The sequence below is a fragment of the Patagioenas fasciata genome, chromosome 10, assembly GCF_037038585.1.
Source record: "Patagioenas fasciata isolate bPatFas1 chromosome 10, bPatFas1.hap1, whole genome shotgun sequence".
NCBI classification, from domain to species: domain Eukaryota; kingdom Metazoa; phylum Chordata; class Aves; order Columbiformes; family Columbidae; genus Patagioenas; species Patagioenas fasciata.
In genome coordinates, this window is record NC_092529.1 from 19557398 (window position 1) to 19572648 (window position 15251).

At 42.5% G+C, this 15251-nt stretch overlaps 1 protein-coding gene across 2 annotated transcripts in view; it reads right to left on the minus strand.

The window, feature by feature from the left end:
• Positions 1–15251, minus strand: part of SYNPR (synaptoporin) — a 104757-nt gene that overhangs the window by 13902 nt on the left and 75604 nt on the right. The window lies entirely within an intron of this gene.

Here is a 15251-nt window from a genome sequence, read left to right on the forward strand (position 1 = left end):
GCTTCACAACTCAAAGGCATTCAAGGTTGGATTTTTGTTCATTCTGTCGTTTTTCCTACCCCGAGGCACCCCCCTCTCAAACCACCAAATGCTAAGCAGCGTTTTCTGTTTCTTAAATAATTAACCACATTCGCTTTGTTTGAACGGCCACACTCAGGTACCACAGCTGCATTTTAAGGGCCTCACTGTGGGATGCGGTATCTGCTTTTCTGATTGAGCACAGCGAGAAGGCTCTGGCCCCTCACGGGAAAGCCAGACTTTGCTGCCATGGTGGGAGCTCCACGGTTTTATGTTACCAACTCACACTGCTAACAGGCTTTAGAGAATTGCCCTGGCCCTCATATTACTTCCCCAAGTGCTGTGAAACCAGGCTGAGCTACATTAGATACAATCCAACTGCTTTGGGGGGAAACATAACAAGGTAACTCTGCATACATTTTATCATGTTAAACACATCTTCAGGGTGGCTGTTGTTTTTCTCCTCTGGAGTCCTGAAATAGCACAGCAGGCAATGCATGGTGTTGCAAGTAGCAGTTCAAACTCCTGCGCACACCAAAGGCAAAATAACTTAAGGAATGTTCCTATCAAGATTTAGACCTGGAGTTGCTACCCACCCCATGCAGCTCCAACTGACCCCAGTCACCACAGCGCCATCCAGTCTGATCATCAGCAGCCCACCAGCCTTTCCGAAACATGAAGTAACTGAGACCACTTTCCTTTTCTATCCTGTTTTCCTGACTGTACTTCAGTTCTGAATCACGGTAAGCCAGAGAAAACGTTAATATAATATATTATCATCTCACTTGTATGTTCCCAGCAGTGCTTCTGTGACCAAGCATCTGTCAGGGATGCCAGATCATACAAACCCTCTTCCATCAAATTAATTTTATTCACTCACTTTTGTTTTAGATTTCCCTAGCCTCTCAGAGGATGTGCAGTAATTGGTGCCCCTTGTGGCCACCTCACCTCTGCCCAAACAACTGAGATCTCTGTTGTGCAAAGTGCCCCAAAATAGACTATTACTCACACCTGGGAAGAGGAGACGCGGCAGGGAAGAGAAGTGGGTGAGCCGAGCCCTGGGGTGGCGAGGGTGGGTGCTGAGTTCACAAGATGCATTTGAACAGTTTCTTTAAAGCAGAGGAAGATCAGCTACAGAAAATCCAGTTTTACTGATCAAAACCTCTTTGATTTGGAATGGCATTTCAGAAGGAAAGCTCTGATTTTTCCATCAATGTTGCTGAGTCAGCCTTTCTGGGGGAACGATGGCTTGGTGATGACTCACAAAAAACTAATTGCCTCTACCTCCCACCTTTGATGTAATTCTACCTGTTCTGCCCTTTACTTCCTTACGATGTGTTCTTCTTTCATCTTCTCTTATCTCTCATTCTTTACACCCCACCTTTTCCTTCAAGCCATCCTCAGCCAGTATCTTCTTTCTGCTGCTTTCCTGACCTCCAGCACCACGGCTGCGTTTCACCTTTGCCTCTTCATTTTCCTAAACAAAAATCAGGAACCCTGAGGGTGACCCTTTGCTCTTCTTTAACACCTGAGCAATACTCCTGGGCTGCATTAGAATAACTGATTTTTGCTGACTGATGGACAATGAAAATAAGCAACACTTCAGTAATAGCTTTACCTAATTAGGGGAAAAAGTAATGAAAAACCTTTCCCTCTAAGTTCCTCCAAAAAAGAGCTAGAAGTTTTTTTTGCCTTGTGTTGTGCTAATTACTGTTATTAATTCAGAAATAAAGCTGATGACTCGGGAATGTTACACCCTGCACCCCACACTCAGCAGAGCAGCTCTAAGGTCAGCCTCGCTGCTCATCCCCACCAACACCCTCCCCTTCGCCTGCCGGCTCTGTTTGCTAATAGCAGCCACCGTTGCCAAGACATCCAGGTCTGAATTCCCTCAAATTTGCTTAAAATGGAAGCAAGTCCACCAAAGGCGCTCAATTTCACCAATGAAGTCACAGTAATTAAAGGGCTTCTGAGGTTTCTTCTACCATTTGGCAAAATTTCCGTTGCTGTGGGAAATATGATGACAAGACAGCTGTATTGTCTTGCTTGACAAGATCAAAAGAGGGCAGGAATGTTTTACAGTGGGGAAAAAAGGATTTATACATTGTTCCACAATAGCGAAGAGCAGTTAGGTTTTCAGTCACTAATTACCCCTGCTCCAAAAACAATATGTGAAGCCAGACACGCTGAACAAAGCTACAGCTGTTACAAGCGTGTGGGGGAGCAGAAGCTGTGCTCTCTCCATGTAAATGCGAATTTCCCTTTCTTCCCTGAATATGTTCAATACATTCAAGCCACAATTTGCTTTTCATTATAGCCCCTCTTTTTTTCTTTCAAGCAGCCTAGTCCACCTGATGATCCTTGAGCACAAAAATGGTCAGAGCCAACCGCCTCAGAGACACATCTTGTCTCATGTCCCACTCTACCCGCAGACACAGAAGAGCCCAAGCAGAAGAGTGTGCACCAAATGATTACATCTTGCCTGATTCATAAAAACTCCCCCTTTAGCAACACACATGGGGCTTAGACTTGAAACTAACAGAACATACAATTAACAGCAAGTATGTGCTATTACTTCATCAAGTATTACTGATGAACCAGCACAGATATCCTCTTCTGAGCTTCAATCAGTACCTGGATTGATAAATAACAGATAAAGTTCTGCCTCCAAAAATGCTCAATGGGGGTTAGAGTTTCTCCATTCCAATACTAGGAAATGAGGAAAAACAGGAAAAAAAACCCCACACAACTGTTTTGGCAGGTTGTCCTATTTTCTGAAAATAGCATCTTGTAATCCACCCCCCAACTCATCTACAACATGCTTGAACGAAATCTGCAACACCCACACACATATTTGCAAAAAATCTGGAGATCCATTATCCTTTCATTGGGCTTTATTTCCCCCTCACTAGTTTCTGGTAGTCTAACTGTCAATTGTGTTTACTGTCTGCAAAGCAATGAGAGAAATACACCACTGGAAATCAGTTACTGCAGGTAGAGCTTGTGAAGGAATTTGTTGTGAAATGTTTAGCTTGGCTGATAATCTCCAAAATGAGGGGAAAATGAATTTTCAAAATACAGTAGGGAAACGCTGAAATGCACAAGGCCCCATAGTGAGTCAAACTGCTCTGTCTAGGCATAAAAACACAATAGGAGTTTTTTGCCTTCTTTTCTCCGATATACAAAATCAAGGTAATTCTTTTCGTTAGCTTTGGAAACACCGCAGGTCCCTTGTATTTAGAGAACTCTGCTGATGTGCTTTCACACCAGTGTCTCCAGGCAGCCAGTCCCTGGGCAAACGCCTCTTCTCAAGAGGCCAAATATGGATTTTGCATAGGTTTAGCGGAAGAACACTAATAAATGGGAGCCTTTCCTCTCACAGCAGAGTTCATGATTCCCATAAGACTTCTCTAGAGATATTACCTGCATGAAGAAAAATACTTTAAGCATAAAGTGAAAGTAGAAATCTGCTTGAGAAGATAAGGTCTTTCCAATGAAATTGAGGTCGATTGACCCTTTCAACACTCTTCACAGACTGTTTTCCAGAAGGAAGCAATGCATACAGTGCTCCTCACTGCAAAGAACATTGCAGGTGTTGGGCATCCCCACATGTTCAGTGCTAAATCCTGGCTATCTGAGGGGCTGCTCACATTGCAAGGAATAGGCAGATCTGCTCTGTAAGGACAGACTCCTGAGGGGGGAACCCTGCAGCAAGGAAGCCACACTGTGAGCTCTCATACACACCATGAACTCTTCTATAGGGAACCGCTGCTAAGCAGTTGCCCTCAGTCCATATTTTTCTGCCAATTATAACCATTATCCAGTAATTCCCATAGGATCTGAATCTTTACACCCAGCCATCCCGAAGTCAGTCTCTTTTTGAGGCAGCCAGCCTGTTAATACCACATTTGAACTGCTTGAAGTCATTAGTGCTGAAGTTCTCTCCAACCCTTCAAAGTCAAATAGCTGAAATATTAATAGAGCCCTGCACAGCTGGGGGACGTGACGCGCTCAGCCCAGCGGTGGGACAGCAGTACCATGGAGGGGACTGCTCCCCAGCCCTTTTGAACCTGTGATGTTCTGCCAAAACCAGAATTTTCCACCCCTTTCCTAGCAGCAACAAGATGCTTTCTCAGCACAAACTTGCTCTCTAACAGCTCCTTTCCCAAGATGAAGAAATTACCATTTACTCAAGTGGTCTTGTCCCCACCTTTCCCACCACCCATCTGCCTTGACACATGACAACACTGCCTGTGTATACCACAGCCATTCAAAACTGAGGTGTTTATTGATATTTCCTAACTTTCCCAGCAATTTTTTACAGCAACACCCCCTCCAGACTCCCCAGTATCCAAAGGTACCTTCAGTACCCTCCTCTCCTTGGTCTCCTCCCCTTTCAGAGCAGCAGCACATTAATTTCTACCACATACCTGCCCCTACAAAATCAGTTCATTTTTCTCTGGAAATAGGAAACAAGAGTAAAATTCTCCATCTGACTCAGCAGTCTAAACTTGGTCTTTTGTTTCTTTCCTTTCTAGAGGAAGAGAGAATATAGTTTGTTGATCAAAGAGTATTTGAAAGTATTTCACTTTGAACTTCTGTCCTCTCGATTTCTTCAAAAAAAAAAAAAAATCCCAAGGCCCATTTCTCTCTAGAATTATTCAACTCTCCCGGTAGTTTCACATAAATACATGCTTTCTCTTGCAAGTATTTATTCCTGACTCCTCTCCTGGACATCTGAACACCCTGAAGATCTCCCCTTTGTCACAGCTGCCTTCAGTGGCTTATACCCACCCAAATACATGTTCAGAGCAGCATCACCGAAAAAACCCAAAAAGACACTGCTGGGAAGGTGACCAGGAAAGCTGTAGCAACCTGTATTATCTTCTGTCTTATGTCCAGTTAAAATAATGGAAAATATTTCCCCCCACTCCCATATTTTCAATTTCTTAACTTGCCAGGTTCCCAGCCCTCACTTGCACATTGCTGTTGTGCAAACATTTGGCCAGTACCATTTTCCTACAGTACTGTTTTAAACAGGACAAGCTGTCAGCCACAGTTTCTGTCTCAACACACCACATTGCATGTGCCATGCTGGGAGAAGTGGTAATTCCCCCAGAGCCAGCAGCTCAGAGCAGGCACATTGTGATGCCTACCCAGAGCATCACAACACGTGTCCTCTGCTCCATCCCTTCCCACTTCTCCTATTAACACGGTGAGCCAGAGACCCTCTGAAGTGTCTCCAGGAAGGGAAGCTACAAAACCCTTTAGAGGATGGAGTCTAAAGACATTGGAATAGGGACAACCTCAGCAGTGGTGGGGAGACAGCACCAGTGCTGCATCCGCAGCTGAGGATTCCTCTTGTAGAACCTGCTCCTGGTGACTGCGTTCACAAATCTCTTGGAAAACAGCCCGCAAAAGAGCTTCATCACACTCCCAGAAGAAGGAACGTCCCGGACGTGTGCCAGCCATAGTAATGAACCTCCCCAGACTGCATACATAACAGTAATGCAAACCATAGTACTCCACCGTAGCACCAAGGAGGAAATAAAACTGCTCATTATAGAACACGCTCAGAAAGCTGAGTGGGTGATCCCAACCCCACTTCCGAGCCTACATCCAGACCCAGATTTATCTCTTGAGATATCTTCACAGCTCTTCTCAGAAAAACGCACTTTCTTACTGTGCAAGCAGAGCACAACACTCAAAGAGATGCTCCACTCATCTTTACAAACCCAAATATCTTCTCAGATAGGACACTTACATTCTTTGTGGTACAGACTGGTGGCATTGCTCTCTGATTCCCCCCTCACTGAGCTATTTTCTTGGGGTGAACAGCTTCCTACTCACTGGGAAGCTTATCTACTATCTCTGAAGGGAGGTAACCCTTGATTATCTTAAAAAAAAAAAGTCATTTTTTCTGTGGAGCAATGTAAATTAGGAGGTCTGGAAACACCACACACAACTGTCCAACACTCCCTGGTCCTACCATAACATCCTGACAGAACTCATGGCTCTGGTGTCCCTCCCATTGCTTTCTCCTCCAGACAGACACGGGAATCAGCATCCAAACTAACAAGCCTCTGTCAAAGCAGAACAAAAGCATCTATTTGGAGAAAAATCTACAAAGATCTAAACATCTAGAAATATATCATGAGCAATAAAAATCATAAAGCAAAGGCCTAAAAACTAGTCATTGAATATAATATGACCATTTCTTGGGCATCACCTGATGTTCACACAGAACCCTTTGAAGGCATTAAGCCTTTGCCCTGTGAGAATCAGGGTTCACACACAGTTTAATCTAGGTCTGTAAACCCTGAAAGCAGCAATTTCACCTCTAGGGCCAGCTGAGATAAATGCAAGAGCAATTACAGAAGATGCAGCAATGTTCATTCTTTTGTATCATATCTTAATATTAACTTTGTATTTCAACTATAATTGATTCAAGTATATTGTCCTAAGGCACTTAAAGCAATCAAATTAAGTCCTCTGTAGAGTTTTATGGCATGACTCCAATAAAACTCCCAATCAAAATATTTTCATTTAAATTACCTGTCAAATCCTTTTCTCAGGGAGCCCATGGGCTCAATCGCAGGCTGAGCAGCACACAGGGCTGGAGCCAAGACAGACCTGAACATCTGCTGATGGACCTGCCAACAACCTGCCTGCACCTTCACACTGAATAACCCAAGAAGTGTCACTTGTGGGAAGCGAGACAGGACAGTGAGAGGTGCCGCGCTGCGTGGGGCTGTGCTGGGTAGGGTTGGACGCCCACTCTCACCAGAGTCTATTGAATAAAAAGAAAAACTGCATTCAACTTTCGACAAATCAATTCACATAAAAGCCAAGCGTGGGAAGAGACCAAAGACATCCCACTGATCTAGTTCCCTACGCTCATGGGGAAATCTCAGGGCTGCTGCACAGGGAAAGATTTGGGAGCAGAGGAAAGGTGAAGGATGAGTGTTTGATCGTCCCCTACTTGGGTCACCACACACTGTCTGGGGTATGGGATCAAATGCCAAACAAAGCAGGGTTTCTGCTTTAGTTGCTTCTGTACTGGTAACATGAAAATGTGCAAAAAAAGAAATTTGCAAGGGAAGCTGTAAAAAGCCTGACTTCTGGAAAAAGCCTTTGTGGCAGGCATAGATAAAATACCATCATTGCACAATACTACAGAGACTATTCATGAATATATATTAAAAGTTCAACTTGGGGAAAGAGCTACATATATTAACAAATCTGAAAGTGACTTCCACTTTAAAAAACTAATTCTGGCCGAAGCATTAATGAAGAATTTTTCTGGCACCAAAGCCGTGTTAAACATAAAATACAGCCTTTATGAAACAAAAAAAGCCATTCTGGATCAATACCATCCAAATTAATCAGGAATCCATTTGCTCTGAGTACCAAAAGAAAAGCTGCTACAATTTAACAAAGATTTAAGAAGCAGTGTCCTCTCTTCTCTGCAGCAGACACCATCTCCAGAAAATTGCTACCTTTTTCCTTCCATGTTTAACTCCCAGCCTGCTGCGTGTCCATGAGCTCTGTGTTCACATAATGTTTGTTGCAAGACGCTCCTACCAGAAGACAACAGCTGAGCAGCCTCAAGAGTGGCAAAGCAAGACAAGCCTCCTCTATGGCACAGCTCAGCACCCAAGGGCGCGTTTGCTTCAAGTTTTAAGGGATTAAAATCTATAAAGTAGAAGTTGGAGAACACTGAGGAGAGCAGCAACTGAAAAGGCTTCAACATCTGGAAAAGTCATCTCATCTGTAGAGAAGCTGACTGACTGGAGCAACCAGTCTCTCCCTAGCTGAGCAATGGACGGGGGACACATCTGCAGTTTTACAAATACTGGCAGCCAGACCTCGTTCTCCGACCTACTCAAGTAACGTAACACTGCATTCAGTCCAACACACCAGCAGCACAAACGAGCAGAGTCTTTACCACTTACGTAGCCAGCCTTGGGCTGTGGCTTCTTGGCTGCACACAAAATAACTTGGCAAAAGCTAAGCCATTCAGATCACCTGGCAAATTGTGGGGGCCCTGGGATGATGGTCTCTTCCTTCATGTGACACCATGCATCAGATGTGCTCAGGACCACATGTCCATGATCAGCCTCAAAAGTGAAGGCGAAGGTGTGGCTGTATCAGATTTCTGGTGGTTTTCTGTAGACTTTATGCATGAACAAAGTGTCAAGTGACTGGAAGCATCTCCCAGTCTCCCGCTGCTGGGAAGAGGATACTTTCATTTATCTACAGTTCAAACAAAAGTGAAAACTGACAGTAATAACCATTCTTTGGCCAAGTGTCCAATCTTGATGGTTTCTACAAAGTGGGTTTTGAAGGCTGTAACTAGGGTGAGGAAGAGACACTCAAAACTAGCAAGGCCACAAAGTCGTCCTTATTTTCACCTGTTTTAATCAGACCAGCAATGATTTCAAACTTCCTGACAATGGGAATTAAATTGTACATTGTGCTCAGGCAGGCACTCCTGCAACCACAGCTGTTCAAGTACAAAAGCAGACATTTTCTCCCATTCTGCTATGCTCTTGGTCTAAAAAATATAACCCATCCCACAGGACATGCAAGAGCAGAGAAGAAAAACACCAAGTTGGTATTCCCAGAGCCAGTGTGGTCCTTGGAGACTCAAGGACACTGAAGAATGCTGATTTTCAGATTTTAATTACATCAGTAGTCTGCAGCCATGCACCAGTAAATAAAAATTATATCAGTGCTCTGTATTATGACATTCACTCTCTAATAATAACTACAATTGATTACAAAAATGTGAAATACTTTTTCTTATTAAAAACTATGTTCATTCAAAGCTGAAAAGAAATAAATTTACCCTGCAGACCTGGATTGCCTTTTCCCCGTCCCAGCAGACAATGTAAGAGCAAACAGCTCCGGCTAAGCCAACAGCTCATTGATCAGAGCACTCAGCTTGGTCCTGTGAGCTCCACATTCAGGGTGTTTATGGATTTACTTCAGTACAGAGACTTGACCAAGGTCTCTGATAACTTCACCACCAGGGAAGCCATGTTCTGGGACCATACTTTCAATACCTCAGAAAGGTCTTGGGTTCATATCACTATGGAATAAAATATTTGTACTGTGTTTCCATTGGGGAAAAAAAAAAAAGATTTTGAAAAAAATGGAGCTGCAATTTTATGGACAGCTCTATAAGCTATCAGAATGTACAAATCACAATTAAGAAAAAAAAAAATACATTTCCTAGTTAAAAAACATCTTAATGCTTCAGTCTGCATTGTATCATTAGATCACATTAAATATGAACAGACTTCTGTGAAGACATCACAATTAGAGATGCCTGTATCCTAAAGGATTTATTTCCTGAGTTTTGCTCAGCAGGATGCAGCATTAGGCTCCCCACTCACATGATTTCCACTAACAGTAGTTAAAACCTGGAAGTCCTTTTGAGGCAAATCGTTCAACAAGAGGCCAAAATTAGGTATAAAAAGTACTGAGATCAAGGTTTGAAACTGTTGTGGAGAAGATAATTAAAGTCATGACTGAGCCTTTCGTGCCCATCCTAAAGAGCCAGTTTATATAATTAGAGAATTGACAAAAATCTCCACCTTCATTGGTGTATTATTCAACATCTTTCCTTGTCAGACCAGACACTTAGCCCAGATCTGCAGTATAAGGAGGTCACGGTTCGGCAAGAAAAGGAACTAAATTGATGCCCCTTTCCTGGACCGATCGATTGCAGAGCCAGAAGGGACCACTGCGACCATGTAGCTTGTGCTCTTCCCTGCTGAACTTCACTTGACCATCCCTGCAACTCCTGTTTGTGCAAAAGCACAGCTTTTTCAAAAGGCACCAAACTTTGATCTAAGGAGTTCCAGGACTGAGATTTCTCCTTTCATGAAGCTGGAATGGGTCATGCAGAGTTTAATCAGAAGCTCTCACCCTCCCAGGAGCTCTGCCAAATCTGCCCGGGAACTGGAGCATCCACATTTTGGCACAGAGCACACCTGAGGTTGGTGCAACTTCTGCTGGCTCACTTCTGCGTCTGTCTACACAGATGTGTTATGAGGCCAGAATTTGGCTTTGCATAAGGGGCATATATTTTGTTATGGACACATGCGAAATAAAACATGAATCTTACAGAGTTTAGCTGACTAGATTACCTTGTTCCTTCCTATCTCCCATCCTCAACTGGTACAGCAGTCCAGGACAGCTGGGAGGACAGCCTGCCAAAGTCGTCTGAAAGTCAGCACTGCAGGCAACTACTTCATTTAAAGACTTCCCTATTTATCAGCAGCTCCGGGTCTCACAGCCATAATAGACATTTATAATCTTTTGGCCAACATATTTTCCACTGAATTCTGAAGCCAGATTTACTACAAATGGATAATAAAAAAGAAAGATAGTATACCCTGTGCTAATATTAACAAGAGGCTTTTTCCAAAGAAAGATAGTTGCAAAGCACGAAGTGTTAGCTACTTTCTCCTTAATTATCATCTGTAGCTTTTAAGTAGGCAATTTAGATCTGGCTGTCATATTTCAAATGAAAGTCTAGCCAACCCATCACATGCAGATGAGGCATACACTTTAAAGGATGCTCAATGGGAATGTCTTTATTCAAATGAGATGCTTAGAGAGTGAACGCAAACCTCCCATAAAATACAATTTCCTTTACCTTCAGAAGCAAGGATTGCTTCAAGAGACAGTTTTACCAGCACACTGGAAAGATATTAATAGACGATTTAAAATGAAATGGAAAACATTTGTTTTGCTCACTGCTGTGATACAAAGACATGCACAGACATTCTTTCACCAGGCTCTAACGCTTACACCACCAGGAAATCCCATTCTGTCCCACTAGTACCTACGGCTCAATTCTCCTAACACCTGTGCACACACTTACAACAGCCATTGGTTTAGGTGAGGCTGTGTTTAAACTTTAATAATGTGATCCTCTGGGCCAACATTTTCAAAGTAGCTTGCAGGATGAATGCCACAAGAAAAGGCAAGATACAATCCAAATGAATTCCCATGCAATATTTACCTTGGGGGTACCCTGTGTATATAGGCTGGGCTAAAGCACCTCCAAGAGGAAAGACAAAAAGATTTTAGTTCAGGATCTCCTCTGGTGTGAGAGCATTTCTACTATGCAAAGCTTCATTTAAATAAGTAGCTGAAGCCGAAACATTTCAGTGCAACTCTGCAAGTTACAACAAAAACATGAAGTTTGTAACACCAACAATTATATAGCAAAAATCTTCAGTACAGAGTTGGTAAATCAAACCTGACAACTAAGCTGGTAACTGAAAAAAGTTTACTTTTAGGAGAACTGGTTAAAAAGCACCTTAAAATGATGAATACCAGCAACAAATACATGCATGGCAGGTATATTATTCAACCACTTACTATCAAAGTGAGACCATTGAATAGCAAAGTACATGATAAGTGTTGCTGGGATCTGAAAGAAATAATAAACAAATAGGACCTTTATAACCATAGGAAAAAAATATTGCTTCAGGGCACTTGGATGAGTGACAAATCTGATCTGAAAGAGTGACGGATTGCAGGAGTAACAGATAATTTCAAGATGCTGATTTTATCCCCCATTCAACTAACCATTACTGGGGTGAGGATCAAGTTGATAAACATCCTAATGTGTGCCAAACTTGCAACAGATACTGTACCAAGCACAGATGCTAATGCTGAGAAAAACTGCTAGCGTGGGACCAGAGAAGTTTTTTCCATATATGAATTTGTAAAAACTTCTGAAATATATATACAGGTATCCAGAAAAAAAAGGCTGATTTGTGTGTTAAATCATGAAGAGGTAAAGAAATCCTTTGTGACAAAACTAGAAGCAGGCAGAAGAAATGAGAGAAAACTTCAGGTAATTATTTGAAATGGCCTTAGGAAGATCAGCTTGAATATGGAAGAGTCTGGGAGGATGCATAGAAAAGTGTGGCAGAGCTCCAGGAGAAATTGCTGAGGGGTATTAGGGTTTGGACTACAGGTTGTTTGCACATTACAGGGTAACTACAGGGTCATGAATCTGGTTGCAGAAAGCTTAAATGAATTGGTGTAGTTGTAGAGGCAAAAAGCATTCACCTTCCCTCCTATTCCAAGAGAGATGGTAGAGACATATTCAGGTTCAATTCCTCATCAGTGACACTGGAGAGGCTCCTCTATGATTACTGCACCCCAGTAGTGTGCACCCCAGCACTGGGTACCCCTCTGCCTCCCTGTGCTCCTGCCACACAACAGCCTCACACAGGCACCCACCACATGGGCTTTTCTCGCAAGGGATCACTTCTCCCAGCTGTGCATAAGCATCATTTTGCCAGATTACTCTGATGGTCTTCTCTAGTGATTAATGTACTTATCTGTATTTCCTCACTTCTCCCTTTTCAAAGGGCAGATGAATCCAGGTCCAGAATTAAAATGACAAGAGGTCATGATTCTGGCAGAAATTAGAAGAAACCACCTTGTGCAAAGGGTTTATTTGGGGGGTTTTTGGTGCTTCACAAGTTGCTGCTGTCTGAGTTACAACAGCAGTAAGATAATGCAGGAACCAAGCACAATTTTCATCTTCCCATAACTTTAATATCCTTTCTTAATTCTTAACTATATTCTTCAACACTCCCTGTCTGCTGGAACTAATAATTTATCTTGAATTCATTTACATTTTTCGCTGGACACTTTCGCAACTTGTAGATTGGGACTAAGAAAAATCTCAGTAAGAGGGTAGGGAGATGCTCCTTGGTTTGCAGCAGCATCTGGAGCTGCCAGCTGTGGAGTGCAATACTACTTTCTTTGGTACATTCAGGACTGGCCTCAGGCTACATGGCTCACTGGTTTGAAGTCAGTTTGGCAATCAGTATGTTTTAGTCACACATCCCCAGACCCCATCAGCACTGGTTTTGCCCTCCTGCATCCTTCCTTTCTTTAAGGTGATGAGGCCCAGGAGCACATGGTCACAAGTGAGGTGCCACCCGTTTCAGTCTGGAAAGCTCCTTCCCCATTCTGATCTTGCTTTACTGGAAACGTTTTCAGGCTCCTTCGATCTTAATTCCAAAATGTCCAAGTCCTCTTGCTTCGCCAAGCTGTCCTGTCGAGCCTTACAATTTTATTTGCTTAAAGCTCTTGACACCTACACACCAACTAGCCAAGGTCTAGCAGTTCAGCTTCTAAGAGAAGAAAACAAAACCTCAAACTCACAGCAACAGGAATGAAAGCAGCTGCTAGCACAGCTGCATGGATTTCTTTATTTCAAGTCATGCTGGAAAGCACAGCTCAAAAAACAGCGCTCAGGTATTCAATGGCTTCAGTGTCAGTGCTGACAACCACAACAGCGCTGCCGTGTCAGATGCTCGGCAGCATCTCTCCTTCCACCTACACCTCCCCCAGCTGTCAGCCAATAATCAGAACACTGAAGGCATTTGAAAAGAAAATACCATGTGAATACAGACTTATTCAGACTTGAATGCGAGACAACTGGTGGGAAATTAATCCTACCTACACAAAGCCTACGTGCCCATGCAGGTAGATGAGCTTCAGGATCACCGTCTTGATGAGAGAGCCTGAACTTAAAATGTGTCTGCTTTTTCCAAAGGTATCAACTACTCTAATACAAGATATTACCTTTCCCGACTAAGCTCACTTCTGTTTTTAGAGCATCCCTTCTTCAGTCTGCCAAAGGAGCAGTGGAGAAAAGTAGAAAGAACAAGTGTATGAGGAAGTCATGAGAATATTTATATGAAACGGTAAAATGACACCAAGTTCCACAGGTAGCACCAGACCAGATTTTTCAGGCACAGATCTGCTGCCCCATGTAGTCTGTACATCCTTGGACATTTATTTTTGCACATGCCTCAGGTTTGCATGCAAAGTTCCAAATTGCACAAACAGTGAATAACTTCATACATCTCCCAAAGCACCAGCTGGCTAAATGTCATCTCCTTTCTCACCTGAAAATTACAGGTATATTTCCACCCTCTAGCCAGCCATCCCACTGTACAGGCCATACACACCAGCTTTGGGTGCAGCCTCCTCCTCATATGCCCCCTCTGTTCCAAACACACACAGTTGAAGAGACAGCTACAGCCTCAGCTGCATCCCCTCTGCAAGTAAACCCTGTTTTGTACCATCTTTCCAACATGCTGGAATACTAAAACTACTCAGCAATATTTCCAGTTTTCTAATAAGCAAGACTGTGGGAAGCTGCAGATCCAGCCATACCCTTCTAAAAACAATATTTGACATGCCTGGCAAAACACCAGGAGATACTTGCTGGCTATGTCTCTCCATTTTATTAACCTTTTACGTAAAGTACTATTTTATAATCATGCAAATTAAAAGCACTTCACTGTATGATGTATTCTGTAATGAATGCTGGAGAAATGACCCATTTGGAAGTGAATCACATTACAAATTCATATAACTCAATTTTCAGGATCTATCACATGCATACTAAGCAGAAATGAAAGAAAATGCAGACAAGATCAAGACAAAAAATAAACATTTGTAATACCAGGAAATGTGCCCCTTTGGAGTAATACCTGTGTGTCAAGGAAGAACAACAGTTCAAAGTATCAAATTCAGTTTCCACTGTTTGGTAGATGATATATTTTAGAGCATTTTAAAGAAGTAGATGCTATTACCTCTGGTCTGTGCATTTCAATCGTAAGCAAAACAGCAGACAATTTCCAAAGGAAGCAAAATAATTTTAGAATCATAGTGTACTGGCCTTCAGATCAGATTATGTATTCTTTTCTTAATCATCAGTTCCTTAAAGAAACCACTTATATAGAAATGAAAGGTTTCTAGAGTGGATTTGACATCTTTAAAACCAGAAAACTGTGGATATTCTTTTGAAGCAGGATTCTAAAAGGCATGAATATTTTTATATCTATATATGTATAATTTTTTAACCTCACTACAGAATTCAGATTTACTTAAATAACAAAAATATGTTTTCTTAAGTCACAGCATTCCAAGTTTTAAAGTATTCAGGCACTGAGAGATGCAGACAGGCAATTAGTAGAATTTGCAAAAGCATCTCAAAATTATTGGTTTAGACTTGTTTTGTCTTTTGCTGCCCCTTCTCCATGGAGTGGCTATTCCAGGTCCTTGCTAGTCCAGTGGCTGGGAATCTTCTCTCATTGCCAGCTTAGTTAATGGCTGCTTTATGCCTATTTTTTTCTCGGGCGAATGTGTTTTTGTTCTTTTTCCTTGCCTGCTGT